This window comes from Cyprinus carpio, chromosome B1 (genome assembly GCF_018340385.1).
Source record: "Cyprinus carpio isolate SPL01 chromosome B1, ASM1834038v1, whole genome shotgun sequence".
Classification (NCBI taxonomy): domain Eukaryota; kingdom Metazoa; phylum Chordata; class Actinopteri; order Cypriniformes; family Cyprinidae; genus Cyprinus; species Cyprinus carpio.
The window spans coordinates 25,984,265-26,003,834 of NC_056597.1; the positions used below are offsets into that span (position 1 = coordinate 25,984,265).

The 19,570-nt window shown below is 40.0% G+C and overlaps 1 pseudogene; it reads right to left on the reverse strand.

Annotated features, from left to right (window-relative positions):
• Window positions 1-19,570, reverse strand: part of LOC122135773 — a 73,003-nt pseudogene that overhangs the window by 27,065 nt on the left and 26,368 nt on the right.

Sequence of the window (19,570 nt, forward strand, 5' to 3'; positions counted from 1 at the left end):
GAACGTAAAACATATTCTATTCAAAAATATGGGCCAAACCAACTACCATATAAACGAAAACTATTTTGTTGTCTAAAAATGTTGTCTTACGACCTCATTTTCTCCAACTTAAACTTTAACGTTGTTTGAACATGTCTTTTAAATATTCTACGAACTCTAAAATATGTACACATTTGCTTGTGGTGATTATAATGCGAATATAACAGTTACATAGAGAAGTCACTAGCTTACGCAGCCTCAACTAACTTTATTTATGTTAACAACTCATGAGGAGTGCTCTCTCGTAACTGAAATTCTAAGAATGTGTAAATACATGAGCCAGTTTTCGTTTCTGTGGTTATGATGTTTATTCAACAAGGTTCTACAAAAAACTTTGTTGCATGCGGCTAGAACAACGGTTCAGAGTGATATAAAGTAGCATCATAAAATACAATGCAGCAAGAACACTGCATCTTAATAACAGTGGTTTCATCAATTTTATGAGACGGTATATCAAATATCACATAATGTTATACAAACATTTAAGAAACATTGTATACAATGTTTTTTTGTCCTGACCATATATTTAAAATAATTTAATTTTACTTAAAAAAATATAATAGTGAATTGTTAGGGTTCGTACCTATGTGCCCTAATCAGCACTCCTAGCAACTGCAATAGAGAAACTACTCAAAAAGAGACACAAAAGGAAAAAAAAAGACATTAGTGAACGAATATGCCCTATATCCACCCCAGCAACCGCATAGCTGACACTAACTCAGTAGCAACATCAGCTCAACGTTATGCCTCTATACACACCGCAGCAAACCGTCATAGCGATCACTTACTCGAGCAATTCCGTCAGGTATGCGTCTATAACACCCACCCAGGTATCGTCATATAGTGAGCATACTCAGAGGCCCCACAGTAACGTATGCCGACGACTATACTCACCAGCACGAGCAGTACCGACACTGCTCTTACACACTCCCAGTCGATAACCGCATAGCGACTATACTACTCTGTGCACTCAGTAACGGTATGCTCGCTATAACACGCGAGCATAAACTACCTCGCAGCTCGACACATACTCAGTAGCACAGCTCATAACTTATGCCGTATAACACACACCCCAGCCACCGCATGAGCCGACACGCTACTCAGGAGAATAGCAGCCATCTAGCTAAAACGTCAATGCAGCATAACACCCCAGCAACCGGCGGCCATAGCGACACTACTCAGATCACATCAGTAACGTATGCCCTATAACACCAAAACCTCAGCACCACCCCGCATAGCGAACATCAGAGCACATCAGTAAACTTATGCCCTATACTCACCCCGCAGCCATAAACAGGCAATAGCGACACTACTACAGAGCACATCAGCTAACGTATGCCCTATACACACCCCAGCAACGCCGCGATAGCGACACTACTCAGACACATCCAGTGAATCGGTATTCACTATAAACCCACCCAGGCAACCTGGCATACCGACACTACTCATAGCAATCATAACGTAAAGTACTGCCCTATCAACCACCCAGCAACCGCATAGCGACACCTACTCAGAGCCATCAGTAGACGGTATGCCCCCATAACACCCCCCATCAACCGCAATAGCGACACTAAGTCAGAGCACATCAGTAACCGTATACCTATAACACCCCAAGCAACGAAATAACGACAATACTTCAGAGGACACATTCAGTAAGCAGCATTCAGAAAACCTAATAGACACCCCTATAACAACCCTATGACGATGACCCTTACTTCAGACAATACTCATAGCACATCAATACGTATGCCCTATAACACCGCCCAGAACAACCGCCATAGACGACACTATCTTCAGAGAAAAAAGCACATTCATGTAACGTATTGCCCAGCGTATACCCCAGGCATCAACCGCAAGTAGCGACCCACTTTACTCAGAGCACACACATCACGTAAAACGAGGTGCAAAAATTGAACACCTCTCTCAAACCCACAGCAACGCCATAGTCGACACTACTCAGAGCACATCCAGTTTACGTATGCCCCTATACACCCCAGCACCCGCATAGCGACAGTACTCAGCAACACATCAGTAACGTTAGCGCTAGTAATACCGCCAGCAACCGCATAGCGACACTACTCATAGCACATCAGTAACGTATGCCGCTATAACAACCCCAGCAACCGCAATAGCGTACCCTACTCAGAGCACATCAGTAACGTAAATGCCCTATAACACCCCACCCCAGGCAACCGTGCATAGCGATCACTACTCAGAGCACATCAGTAACGTATGCCCTATAACACTCCCAGCAACGCCATAAGGCGACAACTATCTCAGAGGCACGATCATGTAACGTATGCCCTGATACACCCCAGCAACCGCATAGCCGACACTACTGCAAGCCAGCCATTCAGTAACGTATGCCCTACTATAACGACCCCAGCAACCGTCATAGCGACACTACTCAGTAGCACCGCAGTAAACGTATTTGCCCTTATAACACACCAGCAACACCGCATAGCGACACTACTCAGACAGAGCACATCAGTAAAACGTATGCCCTAGTAACCACGCCCAGCAACCGCATAGCGACATTCTACTCAGAGACACATCAGTATATCGTCATGCCCTATAACACCACGCCAGCACACCGCATAGCGACAACTACTTCAGAGAACATCGATCAGTAACGTAGGGCCCTATACCACCCAGCAGCCAACCGCATGTGTAGCGACACATACTCAGTAGCACCTCAGTAATACGGATGCGCTAGACATCCCAAAAGACCCAGCAAACCGCATACGACAGTACTCAGGATCACATCAGTAACGTAGGCCGCTATAAACACCCACACCATGAAAAACCGCATAGTCGACACTACTCAAAGAGCACTATCAGTAAACTTAATTGAGCCCCTATACAACCCTCACCCCAGCAACCGCATTAGCGGACAACTAAGACTCGCAGAGCACATGCCAGTAACGTATGCCCGGTAATATACACCTCTAGCAGCCGAAACGCGCATAGCACGACACTACTGCCACGAGCAACATCAGTAACGTATGCCCTATAAACACGCCTAGCCCAGCAACCGTCATAGCGACACTACCTGTCAGAGCACAATCAGTAACGTCATGCCCTATAACACCCAGCAACCTCATAGCGACACTACTTCAGAGCCACATCAGTAACGTATGCCCTATAAACACCCCAGTCAACCGATAGCGACAGCTACTCAGAGACACATCAGTAACGTTTTAAGCGCTATAACACCACCAGGCATAGCGGGGAAATACCACAGTAACCTCTCAGAGAACACATGCAGTTAACGTATGCGCTCGTATACACCCAAGACAAACCAGCATAGCGGACACTACTCAGAGCACATCCAGTAAGGACCGTATGGCCCTACTATAACACCCCAGCAAATGCGCAACATAGCGCCATACTCAGAGCACATCCAGTGAACGTATCGTATGCCCTATAACACACCCAGTCAACCGCAATGAGCGAGCAATACTCAGAGCCTACTCAAGCACATCAGTAACGTATTCCCGAATTAACACCCTCAGCAACCGCATAGCGACACTACTTCAGAGCACATCAGTAACGTAGGCCCACACTATAACACGCCCAGCAACCGTCCATATATGCGAACATACTGCAGAGCACATCAGCGAACGTCATGCCCGAATAAACACCCCACAGCAACCCCGCATAGCCTGACACTACTCTTCAGGAGGCACGATCAAGTAAACCGGTATGCTCATTATAAACACCCAGCAAAAACCGCTATGCATAGCGACACTACTCAGAGACACATCAGTGTAACGTAAGCCGTATTAACACCCCAGCAAACGCATAGCGCAATCATGCAGAGCACATCAGTAACGTAGACCTATAAAACCCCAGCATACCGCCACTGCGGACAGTACTCAGAATTAACACATCAGGCCACGTTTATGCGTATATGTCGCTATAACACGCCGCGATCAAAGCAAAACCGCCATAGCGCACATACTCACTAGCAAGAGCACATCAGTAACTTACTGCCCTATAACACCCCAGGTCAACCATCAACCTCATTCGTACACTACTCAGAGCACCTCAGTAAACTGATATGCCCTATAAAAACACCTAGCCAACCGCATAGCGACACTACTCAGACGACACATCAGTAACATATATTCGCCTGTTACTGTAAAGTTGCAATCGTCTTTAAACAGTCAGAATACAAATCCCAAACCACAAGATTTTCTGTTGGTGGGCTTATCGGATAGCCCGAAGCGTTGACTCTAAGTAAGTTCTAGTAACGTTCACAAAAATCTTTCAAAAACAAGGGATTTAAAAATGAACAAGGTTGTATTTTGGATTCAAGTGACAGTTTTGGTGTTGACTTGGTAAACACAATGACCTGCCTGTCGGCTCAAATATAATACTCCTGGTATCGGAGCACGCCCGATGTTGCGTTTCTGGTCTGTGTCAGTAATAATTTAAGCGTGTCCACACACAATCCGATCCCTGTCGGACACCGGAGTGACCTGTGGATCAACACAGACCAGAGTCCCTATGAGGAACTGCAGTCGCCAGAACATTGGACGAGGGCAAAAATTATGTGGCCTAACACCAGCACCTTTTGTTTTGGATGTTTTTTTCTTTTATTATTATATTAGTTTCATCAGGAAAGACCTGTCCCTGGTCAGCCTGCCATTTCACCCCACAGGAAAGAGACATGCAAAATTAAGAAAAACTACACAGACATATTTAAAACAAACATATTATCAGGAGAGGGTAAAAGACACACACACAACTAACACCTTGTAGACCACCCTGCAATTAAAATTGGAATGGAACACTATATTAAAAAACACATGAACTTATTTCCCTAGTGACATCAAATACTGTATTTTGTTCAGGCATCATTCCAGTCTTCGAGTGTCAGCAGTGATGCTTCAGAAATCATAATAAATGCTGATTTATCATTAGAGCTGATAAACTTATATATTCTTTGTTGAGAGAAAACTGTGTGATACGTTTTTTTCAGGCATTCTCCGATGAAAGTAAAATTTTTTTTTGAGAAAGAAAGTAAAAAACTTTTCTTCAGCAAGGATGTGTTAAATTAAGAGACAGAGGATAGCTGACAAGATTTAATTGTTAGAAAAGACATTATAATTTTGAATAAATGGCTGTTCTTTTTAAACTTGGGAATTTTCATCAAAGAATCCTGAACAACAAAAGTATCACAGTTTTCAAGAAAAATAAAAATATAATAATTGTCAGCTCACGCTGTAACGGAAAGAGGGATTAGGGGCCAAGCACACCAATAATAAAAATACACAAGCCATCACTTTGAGATTAGAAGTCATTATATTGCTAAGATTAAAACGGATCGTTCAATGCAATATATGTTCGAGAAAAAAAAACGTTCGAAATAACAATTCTTGGAGAATATAGACATCATGAATCAAATTTCGAGAATAAATGGTCGTTGTGTTTTCGTCGAGAAAGAAACCATTCATTTATGAAATTTCGACGTTAGAATAATAGTCACGAATACAATCGCGTGAGAATAACAACATTTAAGTTTCGAAAATAAAGTCGTTTGTCGGTTTTCAAAGAAAAAAAGTCGAAAAATGAATGTAGGCAGAATGGAGACGCGATAGGTCCACAACCGATTCAGTGTTTCATGTTGTGTATAGCACTATAGAGGACATGGCAGAGTTTTGGATTGTCACTTTAGAAACCCGGGGATCAGAGCGATATTTTAGGACATTGTTCTTCTTCTTTCCAGTAACAAGATAATGCCTATCAACTTTAAGTAATTATGGCCAGCAATAATAATTATCACCAGGAACTTTAAAGAGAATTTGCAAGCGCCTAGTCATTTAGTGAAGAAAAAATCCGTCCAATTTGCGCTGCTGTAGGCTATCGCTTTTGTCCAGATCTGAACTGACACAAAACAGAAGAAATCAGTCCAGGTGACCCTCGCTGGCTTGCACCCAACAAATGCCACTCGGCACTTGGACAGGCTGATGATAACTAGGAAAAACGCGCGTACAGTCTGCCCAGATCGCGGATCAAGGGCGTGTAATGTACTGAGTATTTATTACTGTCAAGGACGTGGTTCAGGGAACTTTTGATCTTCGTGAAATTTAATGTGCCGGGGTGGTGTTTCTCGATCATTTATGAGACACTTTATTCTCGATCTTAAAGATTGTATTTCGACTCTCAACCGTTTTTTCTCTCCATTTTCCGCGCACTTTCACGGGTTTAATCCGCAATATAATGACTTTAATCTCAAGATGGTTTTTTTTTTTTTATTTTGCTGCGCCCCTAATCATATCTTCCCGTACAACCTGTTGCCAAACCTTTATAATTCTAAACAATACATCATCTATATGGAATGATTTCTGAAGATCAATGTGACACTTTATAGATGTACTAGAGTAACAGCTGATGTAAAAATTGTCGCTCTTGCCATCACAGAAATAAATTTATAGTTGAAAGGATATTACAATAGAACCCCTATTTTTATATTGCAATAACATTTTGCAAGATTTACAGTTTTTTTCTGTATTTTTTAAATCAAATAAAATGCAGCCTTGATGAGCAGAAGAGACTTCTTCTTAAAACAACATTACAAGTCTTAGACTGGTCCCCAAGAACTATTGAACGGTCGTGTAAAATAAATCAAATAAATAACAAAAACACAGTAACTATAATAGTAAACTTTTAACTAAAATATAACAAAAACATAAAATCGGAATATTAATAAATATAAAAAATTAAATTCTAAAATTCAAAGTATGAATGAAATAAGCTACATAGCATCTCAATGATTTTAAAATAAAACTGGTCCTAAACCAGCAACCGAAACTAGAAGTAAAGACCTTGCTCTTCACAAGACACTTAACTTTTTTAAGCTACACTATAATACTCAATTTTTTACAACAGTTTTAACTTTTTAAAAATTGCATCATATTAGGTCAATTAATATGCACTATGTCAGCAAAACCGACCTTTTACGTTAGTAGTTTAAGCGTTACAACGACTGACATGGACTGAGCAAAACAGTTTTGATAAGAAAATTTAATATGTGCCCTGTAAATAAAGCACAGTGCAACCTCTGTATAGAAGCGTAGCGGTGAGTCTTCGGTGTGAGTGGTGATTGTTGATGGTTCCTTGACTGGAGATGGTGAAGCGTCCGTCTGTCCGTCCCACAGCATGCTCGCCGGAGGGTTGGACTTCACGTCACAGCTGATGTTCACCGGGTTCCCCTCCCACGAGTAGAAGATGGTTTGATTGGTCTGGAACTTCGGCGCATCTGGTGAAAGAAAAACAGAGACCGAGCAAAATAAAACAGAAGGTTGGCAATGTTATCCTAATGAATGAAATGTCCACAAAGAATTTGAAGCATTAAAAACAGGATTGTGGACGATTTCACTCTATACATAATCCATCTGATCATCCATCTACACTGTAAAGAGTAGACTTTATAAGAAAATATTTCAGTCATTCCACACATTAATTTCACCGTTACATGCTGTTTCTTTGTGAAATGTACTTCTACTTTTAATGAAGTTTCACCATTTTTTTCAATTAAGCGCTACTCAATTTTTTTTAGTGTAGAAACCACGTAACACCGCCATTAGATTGTATATGCGAATTTCCACAATAAAGGTCCCTTGATAAAGTGGTGTCTATCGCTCATTCAGGTCTCCTCGGGCTTCACCACAAGCATGAATAATGTCCGGTTATAGTACTACCGCCTAATTCAATTATTATTATTATTATTATTTAGGTATATATTATTATTATGTTATTATTGCGGGTTAATAATATTATTAATGTGCATAATGATAAATTTTAAATAATAATGCGAGAATATATAATAATATACCTGAAAAATGTTTCATTGTCTTTTTAGTTTAACTTGATGTAGTTAAATACATAAAACGATGAAATAACAATACATTATAAAAACTATATTGACTAAAAAATAAATAACCGGTAAATAAATAAATAAATGCAGCAAAACACAACAAAATTACTCCCACGCTTTACCTAAAATTAAAAACAAAACTTAAAAGATTAATCACTAATTTTTAATATTAATACAAAATCTGAACTAAAAACTACGATAGTGCTGTTGTATTCCTCAAAAGTTGCTTTGGATAAAAGCATCTGCTAAACGAATATATGTAAATTATACCCAAATAATACTAAAATAACACCGGCCTGTACTACATGCGAATGTAGATTTTTTTTCATGCATGTTATTATGCAACTTAAAACTCCAAAAATTTTTATTAAAAATTAATAATAATGGCGAAACTCTAACTAATAAATTACTAAAACATTAAATTAAATAAATATAATAAAAACAAAAACATTAAAAATATATTAATGAAAAACTATAATAAAATCTAATATCTATAATAAAATAACACCAGCCTGAAGTTACTTGCGACTCAGTAGCTTGAATTTCTTTTCTTTCCATGCCGTGGGGAATGTTGATGGGAATCATGTACATCAAAAACAGTCCTTTATTTTGAGAAGAGTAGTATTGATTGCAACAAGGAAAGACGTTACAGTCGCACTACCCATATGTGTCAGACGCGTCATCCAGTAAGGACAGAGTCGTAAAGCTAAGAAAATGCATTTTTCCAACACGAAGCTTCAGGTTTTAAGGCACCGAGGGCGTCTGCATTCATACGGCATTATTCCTGCTTGACGCCGACTATAAGGCCTTCCATTAGAGAGACTGATGCAGTGGTCGTCCCTTCAGCACATCCCTGAGGAGCAGCGCACAGACGAGCCTCGTACTAAATAAATGAGTTTTTTATTAGCGTCCGGTAACGCTCGCTGCGCTCCGCCTCCTGCCCACGCTTATTCACAACTCCTTTTTCACCGCTGTTAGAGGGCCGTTGAACCTCTAAGCGCAACGGACATGAAGACACTCCCTCCGCGAGCCGATGTCAAGTTGTCATCGCCGTTTGCATTCCGGGAAACGAGGGCTTTATCTTAGCATCTCATCGCATTTACACGAGTGAGCATAACTGTAAATTTGCAACGGTATCCTAATGAATGAAATCGCCGGACAAAAAGAAATCTGAAGCAATAAAAAGAGATACAGAAAACGAGGTGACCTCAACAACATCTGGTATTTCAGATAGGACGATCTGGATAATTAATAGTAATCCTGGAGGAATTAGAATACTTGGGAAGAGATTCCTCTTCCATATGGCTCCGTTGAGTTTTTTCTTTTTCTTTTGTGTTTTTTTTTGAGGCCAATCAGAAAAATTGTGGGGTGAAATAATTATGAGCAGCAAGAATACCACTTTGAAAAGGCTCACGGAGAAATGGCGTAATTACCAAATAATTAGTTACTGGAATCTGATTACTTTTCTGGATTACTTTTAATTTTCCGTACTTTAATTGATGTAATACTTTATAGACTATGGAAAAATTCTATGTAAAACGATAGTGAATTTAACATTAAAATTTAACCCTATGCAGCCTTGACCCTTTATATACTTTGCTCAGTTTAAGAATAATTTATGTGATTTTATATAATTTATTATTCGAAAAAAAAAGAATAAGAGCAGTTTCATGTCTAGATATTGATGTATTTCTAGATATAGAATTTAAAAACAATTAGTAATAAGTAATGCACTACTGTTTAGAAAGAGTAATTTGTAATCTAATTTCACTTGTTGAGGATGTAATTGGTAGCTAGTAATTAATTACTTTTTTAGAGTAACTTGCCCAACACTGAAAACAATGCTAAGGTGTATTTGTAGTTGGTGCAAATGTGTGCATTTTGTGCATCTTACACTCGATATCCAGGAACATGCTCTTCTGATGGCCCCCGATCCTGCTGAGAGCTTCACAGTCGAATCGGCCCCAGTCTGAGAGTCGGACGCCGCTGATGGTCAGCATGGATTTTCCGTGGCGCCCGCGCACTTCCACACGGCCGTCCTGACTCTACAAAAACACAAACACGTCAGTCCACATCAGGGAAACAAACACTGCCACTGTCACGCACACACAGACAGACACAAGAACATACTAAAAATAAATATATATATATAAATATTTATATTTATAAAATTTTATTTATATTATTTGCAGTTTTTTGGTCTATATAATTTGCATTCATTTTTATTTCGGTTGTAGTTTTAGTTATTTTATTTAAGGGTGTTCCAGGTGTTTGCTATACAGGTCATTTTTTATATGGTTACTATAGTGTTCTACTTAGTTGTCAGGGTGTTACTATGTGGTTGCTAGGGTGTTCTAGGGGTTTGCTAGGGCATATGTTACTAATGTGTTCTGAGTAGTGTTGCTATGCAGTTGCTAGGGTGTTATAGGGCATATAGTTACTAATGTGTTCTGAGTAGTTGCTAGTACTGTATGTTGCTATGCAGTTGCTAGGGTGTTCTAGGTGTCTGCTAGGGCATGCAGTTACTAAGGTGTTCTGAGGTTGCTATGCGTTTGCTAGTGGTTTTGCTTGGGCCATTTATGGTTTCTAAACTGTTTCTGAGTAGTTGGCTAGGGTGTTGCTATGCGGTGGCTAGGGTGTTCAGGTGTTTGCTAGGACGCGTAATAGTTTACTAAAGTTTTCTGGTAGGTTCTATGCAAAAGGTTGCTATGGGGTGCTCTATTGTCTGCTAGGAAGCGTTATAAGGGTTCTGAGTAGTTGCTAGGGTTGTGCTAATTTGGTGCTAGGGTTTTCTAGGTGTTTGCTAAGGCGTATGCGGACTAAAGTGTTTCGTATAGTTTCTAAGGTGTTGCTAGTTCGGGTTGCTAGGTGGTATCTAGGTGTCTGATAGGGCGTGCAGTTACTCATGTTTTCTGAGTAGGTTTCTAGATGTTGCTATGCTGTTGGCTAGGGTGTTCTAGGTGTCTGCTAGGCAAGCAGTTACTAAGGTTGTTCTAAGGTAGTTCTAAAATAGTGCTAGGGTGTGTCTTGATGTTTGCCTAGGGCTCGCACCCCATAGTTACTACAATATAGTATTCCTGAGTAGTGTGCTAGGTTTTTGCTACACGGTTTGTTTGTGCAGGGATAGGTTGCTAGGGTGTTTCTATTTGTCTGCCTAGGGCATTGCAGGTTCCTTAGGTGTCTGATAGTTTGCTTTCGGGTGTTTGCTTTGCAGTTGCTTAGGGTTTGTGTTTCTTGAGTTTTTGCACTATGGTCGTTATAGTTACTCAAGTGAGTAATTCTGAGAGTAGTTGCTAGGGTGTTTTGCTATGCAAGTTTTAAGATGGTTATAAGTGAATTTTAGAAGTGTGGGCACATTACCAATTCTGCGGTTTTTGTCCAGATGTTTGCTCTTGAGCAATTGTATTGGCATATGCTATAAGGTGTGAAAGATACACAGTTTACCCAAACACACAACCAGCGGTGGTTATGGTGAGGCAACAAAACCAAATAAATAAAAACTTACAGAACCGAGCAACCTTAACAAAACATACCCTTGCATTTAAAAACAGCATCATAAATAAACAAACAAATAAATACATAAAAAAATAAACACTGTTGTAGTTATTTTAGTACATCAGGATAAATGAATGAAAATGAGAAATGTTGCCTTGGCAACTAGATGAAAAAAAGTTTATGTTTGCTTTTATTTCAAATAGCAAATAGTTTTTTATGGTTTTATTTTTCATATTAGCAATCCAAGGAAAACAGCAAACTGAGTTTGCGTTAATCAGGTAATGCATCGGTACACAAGAGCAAATGAGCTACAAGGAATATAAATGCAGCACTTTCCGACTGTAATGTGGTCACACTATCTGTGCTTGCGGTGAGATAGGGAACTTTGAATATAAAGGGATTAGATGGAGTCCGTCCCCCAACGCCCACTTTAACGATCAGTGTTCTTTGCCTTCCCTGAAAAATCTATATGTGTCCACCCTCCGCTTGATGCCTTGTGGTCTAGAGTGCAGCACTAGCTTCAGCGCCTGACAGCCCAGCAACAGCTGTGTGTTTTATTTGACAGGGGCCGCTATTGTAGGCTAGCAGATGACCCTCGGGCTTTCCTCTCTTCACACTAATACATGAGATTTATTTTAACACGGACAGCAAAAGCTGATGCACCTGTGTTTGGTGTTTCTCACGCCTCTGAAGAAACATGACGCAAACACATGTAACACGTGTAAATCACACACATCACGTTTACTGAAGAAAAATATGACTGGAGTTTGACTGTCTTGGGTGGTTGCTTTGCCCTTGCTAGGGTGTTACGAGTGGATTTCATTGTGTTGCTATGTGGTCCTTTGTAGATGTTGGCTAGGGAAAAATCTATATGGTAAATAAGGGCATTCTAAGCAATTGCAAGGGCATTGGTATGTGGTTGCTAGGTGTTGTGAGTGTATTTATAGTGTGTTGTTCTGCAGCTGTTAGGGTGTTCTGGCCAGGGGATGGTTACTAAGGTGTTTGTGAATAGCTGCTGCTAGGTGTTGTTAGGTGGTTGCTAGGGTTTTTCTAGGGGTGTCTGCATAGGGGATATCTATATGGTTACTAAGGTGTTCTGGATAGTAGCGAAGGTGTGATTAGGTGGTTGCTAGGGTGTTCCAGGCGTCTGCAAGAGGATATATATATGTTGCTAGGGTGTTATGAGTGTGTTTTTATAGTGTGTTGCTAAATGGCTGTTGGAGTGATATAGATGTCTGCAAGGGAATTTTTATATGTTATATATAGGGAATTTTTACATATTATATTTTATATGGTTACTAAGGTGTTTTGAACAGTAGTTAAGGTGTGTCATTAGGTGGTTGCTAAGGTGTTCTAGGTGTCTGTAAGGGATATCTGTATGGTTACTAGGGTGTTATGAGTGGGTTTAATAGTGTGTTGCTAAGGCTGTTGATAGGGTAGTTTCTGAATAGCTGCTAGGGTGTTGTTAGGTGGTTGCTAGGGCATAGATCCACATTAATTACGGACTCTATTATTAAGGTGTTCTGCATAGTTACTACTAGGGTATTACCATGTTGTCTAGTGTTATGAGTGTTTTTTTTTTTTCATTATGTGTTGCGTGTATCTATGGTATTCTATGTGTTTGCCAGGGCATATTATTCAATTACTAAGGGGATTCTGGGTAGTTGCTAGGGTGTCATTAAGTGGTTGTTAGGGTGTTCTAGATGTCCACCGGCGCAGCCATGTCACCCTGTAGCCCAAGACTGGTTTCCCACTGAAGCTAAAGCAGGGTTGAGCCTGTTCAGTTCCCTGGATGGGAGACCTCATGGGAAAAACTAGGTTGCTGCTGGAAGAGGTGCTATTGAGGCCAGCAGGAGGGGTGCTCACCTTGTGGTGTGTGTGGGTCCTAGCGCCCCAGTATAGTGATGGGGACACTATACTGTCAACAAGCACCGTCCTTCGGATGAGACGTTAAACCCGAGGTCCTGACTCTCTGTGGTCATTAAAAATCCCAGGATGTAGAGTAGAGGAGTGACCTCGGCATCCTGGCCAAATTCACCCATTGGCCTCTGACTATCTTGGCCTCCTAACAATCCCCATATCTATTGATTGGCTTCATCACTCTGTCTCCTCTCCACAAATAAGCTGGTGTGTGGTGGGCGTTCTGGCGCACTATGGCTGCCGTCGCATCATCCAGGTGGATGCTGCACACTGGTGGTGGTTGAGGAGATACCCCTGACAATGTATTTGTTTTTAAAGCGCTTTGAGTGCTTAGAAAAAAGCACTATATAAATGTAAGGAATTAATGTCTGTAAGAGGATATCTATATTGTTGGCGGTTGGGGGTGTTACAAGTGGTTTTTATAGATCGGTGTTGCTAAGCAGTTGCTAGGGTCTTTAAGGAGTTTACCCTGGAAACATATATATGGTTGCTAGTGTATTCTGTTTACCCCAGATATGGTGTCACTATGTGGTGGCTTGGGTGTTCTAGGTGTCTGCCAGGGCATCTCTATATGGTTATTAAGGTGTTCTGCTCTGCAGTTGCTAGGTATCAGCACTACTACTTGGAGTAATGATTGCATTAGTAAACAATATAGCATGCATTTTTTTAACTGAAAAACACATATATACACAAATACACAACCAATGGTGCCTATGAACTCAAACACATGAATATAAACTACAGAATCTCTCACAAACATCCCTGCATAAAAAATGACAATGCAATGTGAAAAACCACCTTTCAGACTGCATGAATGTAAATAAAAACTAATAAAATCAGCTGCCAGAATCATATTTTCTCATTCTGTGGTGTTACGACGACGACACACCCTCCAAATACAAATTATTATCGGAGAGCTGGCTCAGGGCAGATACCGAAAACTGATCAGTGAGTAAAAAACCATAGGAGACATTACTCGTCTTTCTGTGTGTGTACCTGCTCCTGACACCACTTCGCCTTGGGTAGATATTCTTCCCTGAGTGTTTGATATGCTACTGTGAGATCTCTGTGAGACGACACAACCACCAGCATACTGAGAGAGAAGAGAGGATGACAGAGGAGTGAATGGACTGAGCAGACAGACAGACAGACAGACAGACAGATGGTGACAGACCGACAGAGACCTACAGACAGATAGACAGACAGACATACAGACGATTGACATGACAGACAGACAGACAAACACACAGACAGACAGACAGACAGACAGACAGACAGACACATACAAGCAGATAGATAGATAGATAGATAGATAGATAGATAGATAGATGATATAGTCAGACATACATACAGACAGACAGACAGACACATCCTCGACAGACAGACAGATAGAATAGATAGGATAGATCGATAGATAGATAGATAGATAGCTAGATAGATAGATAGATACATACATGCAGACAGATAGGACAGACAGAACCATAGGACCAGACCCGAGACGACAAGAACAGACAGAAGAAAACATACAGCAAAGAACTACATACAACAACCGACAGATCAAGATCAGAGACAAACAGAACAGACCCTATAACCGACAGTACAGACAACAGCCAAAGAAGACAGACAGAACAGAACATCCCTAGACCGCAACAGACAGATACAAGAACGACAACAAACAGATATACAGAGAACATACAGACAGAACTAAGACCGGACTATACGAACAACAACAGAGCAGACATACAAGAGACAGAGAACAAACAGGAAAACAGACAAACCAGAGACAACAGCGACAGAACAAATACAGACATATACCAGCATACAGACAGATACAACAGAACACATACAGACAAGACCAGACATACATACAGACCATACAATAAAAACGAGAAGATAGGAGAAAGATATAGAAATAAAGAGAAAAAAAAAAATGATGACAAAAAATACAGAAAAGGAAAATAAAAACAGGACATAAAACAAAAAGACAGATAAAACATAAGAAAGTCAGAACAAAAGAAAAGACTAAGAAAAACGAAAAATAAAAAAAAGAAAACAAAAAAAAAAAAAAAAGAACAAAAAAGAGAAAAAAAGAAAAAAAAAAAAGTGATGAAAAGAGACAATAAGAGAGGAAGATAAATACAGACAGAGACCGACATACAGAGACAGACACACTTGATAACCGACAAAAACGAGACAGACAACAGACAAGAACAGAGACATTTACAACAGACAGTAGACAGATAAACAAAACAGACAGACAGGACAAGAAACCATACAGACCACAAGAACATACAGACAGACAGACCGACAGAACAGAACAGACAGAGACAACAGACACAGACAGATAAGATACACAGACAGAGCAGACAGACAACAGACATAGAGAAGAGAAGGAGAGGAGAGATAAACCAAGTACAGACAGACAAATAAGAAAAACAACCCGACAGACCTACAGACAGACCAACAAACAGACATAAGATAATACAAGACAGAACCGAACCACACACACAACAACACACACACAAATCAAACACACAAAAACACACACCAGAGGACAGAGACAACAGACATAAACAAGCAGACAACAGAATACAGACAAACTACCGAAAAAGAAAGAAGGGGATACCAGGGGATAAAAGAAGGATAGAAAGGAAAGAAAAAAAAAAGAGAAGAAGAAGAAATAAAAGAAAAAGACAGGAAAAAAGGACAACATAAAGAAGTGAGTGAAATACAGAAAAAGAAAGAAAGAACAGAGAACCATAAAAAGAGGGAAAAAAAGGGAAAAACAAAAACAACAAAAAAAACAGAGACTAAAAAGAAAAAAAAGAAAGAAAACAAACAAGAACTAGAGAAAACCAAAAAAAAGAAGAAAAACCAATGGGGTACAGAAAGAAAAAAAAAAAAAGATTCTAGAAAGAAAAATGGGTTTGTGAAAACAAAACACAAAAAAAACAAAGGGAAAGAAAAGAAAAGAGACAGAACGAAGGGGGGAGCCAACAACAAAACTAGACGATAGAAAAAAAAAATAGAAAAACAGGAGAAACAGAAACGATAACATGACAGACAGGCAGACAGACAGACGTACAGACACATAACAGACAGAACAGACAGTCACACGAGTCAGCAGCCCAGATAGCGAGAGCCAAACAGACAGCCCGACAGACAGAACAGACAGACAGACAGACATAACCAGACGACAGACACCATTAGACAAACTGAGATAGAGTCAGACAGACAGATAAACAGACAGATAGAACAGACGCAAATACGACAGACCAGCAGACAGACACATACAGAAGAGGTATACAGACACAAGACAGAGCATTAGACAGACAGCATGTAGTCAGTTCAGAAAGAGAGTACGACAGATACAGACAGACATACAGACAGGCAGACAAGACAGACACACACATAGACCAGCAGACAGTAGATAGACAGACAGACAGACAGACAGACGACCGACAGACAGATAGATAGATAGATAGACAGACCACATAGACAGACAGATAGATACAGAGAAGAGAGACAAATAGAGAGATACAGGCAACATACAGACAGACATTCCGTGGCTCCTATTATATATTGAGGGTCTTATGAAGTGAAACAATCGGTCTGTGCAATAAACTGATTATTATTTACAACATTTACTACCTGTAATACAGAGCCTCAGACAACAGAAAATGTTCTGTGAACTGGGATTCTTCAGAAAGTTTGTTTCAATGAACTGAACTAGTTTGTTTACTTAAATCAAACAATGATGTAACGTATTTTGCAATTATATTAGCAAGCAAATAGAAGCCTAAAGTATAAAGTGAATAAACTAGCCTTCACCAGCTCAACTTAACCATAAAATGTTAATTGGCCCCTTCATTCAAGTGTTAAATTATTCATGCTCAACCAGCGCTTATAACTCTGCCATTATTTACTCACTCGAATGTTGTTTCAAAACCTGAGTGAATGATGAGAGACCTTCCGTTTTGGTGAGTTGCATCAGATCTGTGTGTTATTCACCTTGTCTTTATCTGTGAACGTCTGTCCATCACTGGCTCTCCTCCACGAGATCTCGGGCAGCGGTTCTCCCTCCGCTGTACAGGAGATCATAGCAGCGCTTCCCTCCACAGCCGTCACGTTCCTCCAGCTGAGTGATGTGCGGCTGACTGAACAGACAGACAGTTTGTTCAGACGAGTAAACAGCCTGATCAAAACCATTGCAGACATTTCTGTGAGTTTATTTTAGAGTAACGCTTTCAATCCCGTACACCTCATCTGCTCCCCTAAATAAATGTTCTGTCTGATACGTTGAGACATCCCACTCCACTCCGCACCTTATTGACACTCGCAACTGTTGTCCACCGCGTGAATGATGAGAGACCTTCCGTTTTTGTGGAGGTTGCATCAGATGGTGGTTATTTATTCACCTTATCTTTGCTCTGGTGAGCGTCATGCATCCCTGGTCTCTCTCTTTGAGATCTGCAGCGGTTCTCCCTCAGCTGGTATATCATAGCGCTTCCCTCCACGGCCGTCACGTTCCTCAAGTGATGTTGGACTAGCAGACAGACAGACAGCCGGCGAACAGCCTTGAGTCACACTGCAGAATTTCTGTGAGTTTATTTTAGAGTAACTGCTTTCAATTCACACCTCATCTGCACTAAATACAATGTTCTGTCTGATAGAGAGGACATCCGCACTTACACTTAGACTCAGTTTCTCCTTCACACTTTTAGAAACAAATGATATATATAGCTATATATAGCAAGGTTAACAACATGAAATTATACAATTTTTTGCTTTATGCAAATTTTTTTTTTTTTTACATTTCTAATAATAAAAACCTTTTCCCTCTCAATTTTTAATGATAAAAAATCTTGATTTACTTTATGCACCCCCCCCCCCCCCCCTCCATGTCTTCTCCTGCATGAACCCCCTTAAGCCGGAGAGTTTTAGTGGCACACGTTCACATCAGGAAGGTCTTGTTTAATGCTGAACTCATCAATAAACCCTGTTAGAAGTCTCTGTGTGTGTGTCCCACAGATAAGCTACTCTATGAATCTTTCTTGTTTTTTGCCTTAAACACCAGCAGAGTTGAGGGCAAACAAGTTTCATGCCTAGAGAGCCCATTGCTGCTCAGCTGAATAAATCCATGATGGAGTGAATGAAAGCCGGCAGAAACAGCTCTTCACAGCACGGGCCTTTGAACAGCGTCTACAGAGATCAAGGAGTTATTTTTGTAGCGGGAGACGCAGCAGAAACGCCCAGAGGCTGCGGAGAACGAAAGCATGTGTCTGCTACATACACACACTCCAGCAAAGACAAATACACCGCTGGAGACGCGCGAGCCGGGAAACAACCACGATGTATTGCTGTTCACACTGTAAAGTTTGCATGTAAGAACTCGCAAAAGAGGATGCCCGGACTGTTGCTAAGGTTTTCTGAAAGCGGTATAAACATGGCCCACACCCCCTGAAAGCCACTGCTTCATAACACCCTAGCAACCAATTAGAACCACTGTGGCATCATTCAAGAATATTATTTTGGTGGAAAATGGACAACGGTTGATTACTCTTCACGGTTGACAAGTTAAGCTTTACAGTCAGTTTATAGCAACAATAATATTTGATTAATTTGTAATTATATAATGTCATGAAAAAATAATTGTATTGAAACAATTTAATAATATTCAATATATATAAACGGTCATTTTTTTATAAGGATGTGTATTAGTCAGTGAAATTTAATTATATGATTTATTATTTATATACTATTATACATGATTATTTTACAATTTATTATAATTATTCATTCATCTTAATTTTGTTTTTAGTTATTTTGTTATGTGGATTTTGTTCTTTTGAAACATTACTTGCCAGACCCTAAACGGTTAATGATTATTTTGTCTCGTATTCTGGTATGTGTTTGTATATACTACACACTGAACATTGAAAGGTTTTTCTTGAATTAGGCTAAAATAATTGATTTAAAATGGATGTATTGTGCAAATGCAGTGAGTTGTGTAGTGTGACCACTACTTGAGGTGACAGGATTTAAGTTAATATGAAACCATGCATGAGGTAAAAAAAATAAGCTAGTCTTCCTGTAACAACTAGAAATCACCCACATTGTCCTAAGATAAATAAACAACCCCACTGTGATGACGAGGTTGTACCGGGTTGAGAAAAGCAACCTAAATCGTTTTTTCTCAACAACTCAGCATTTTTGGACTGTACTTTCCCC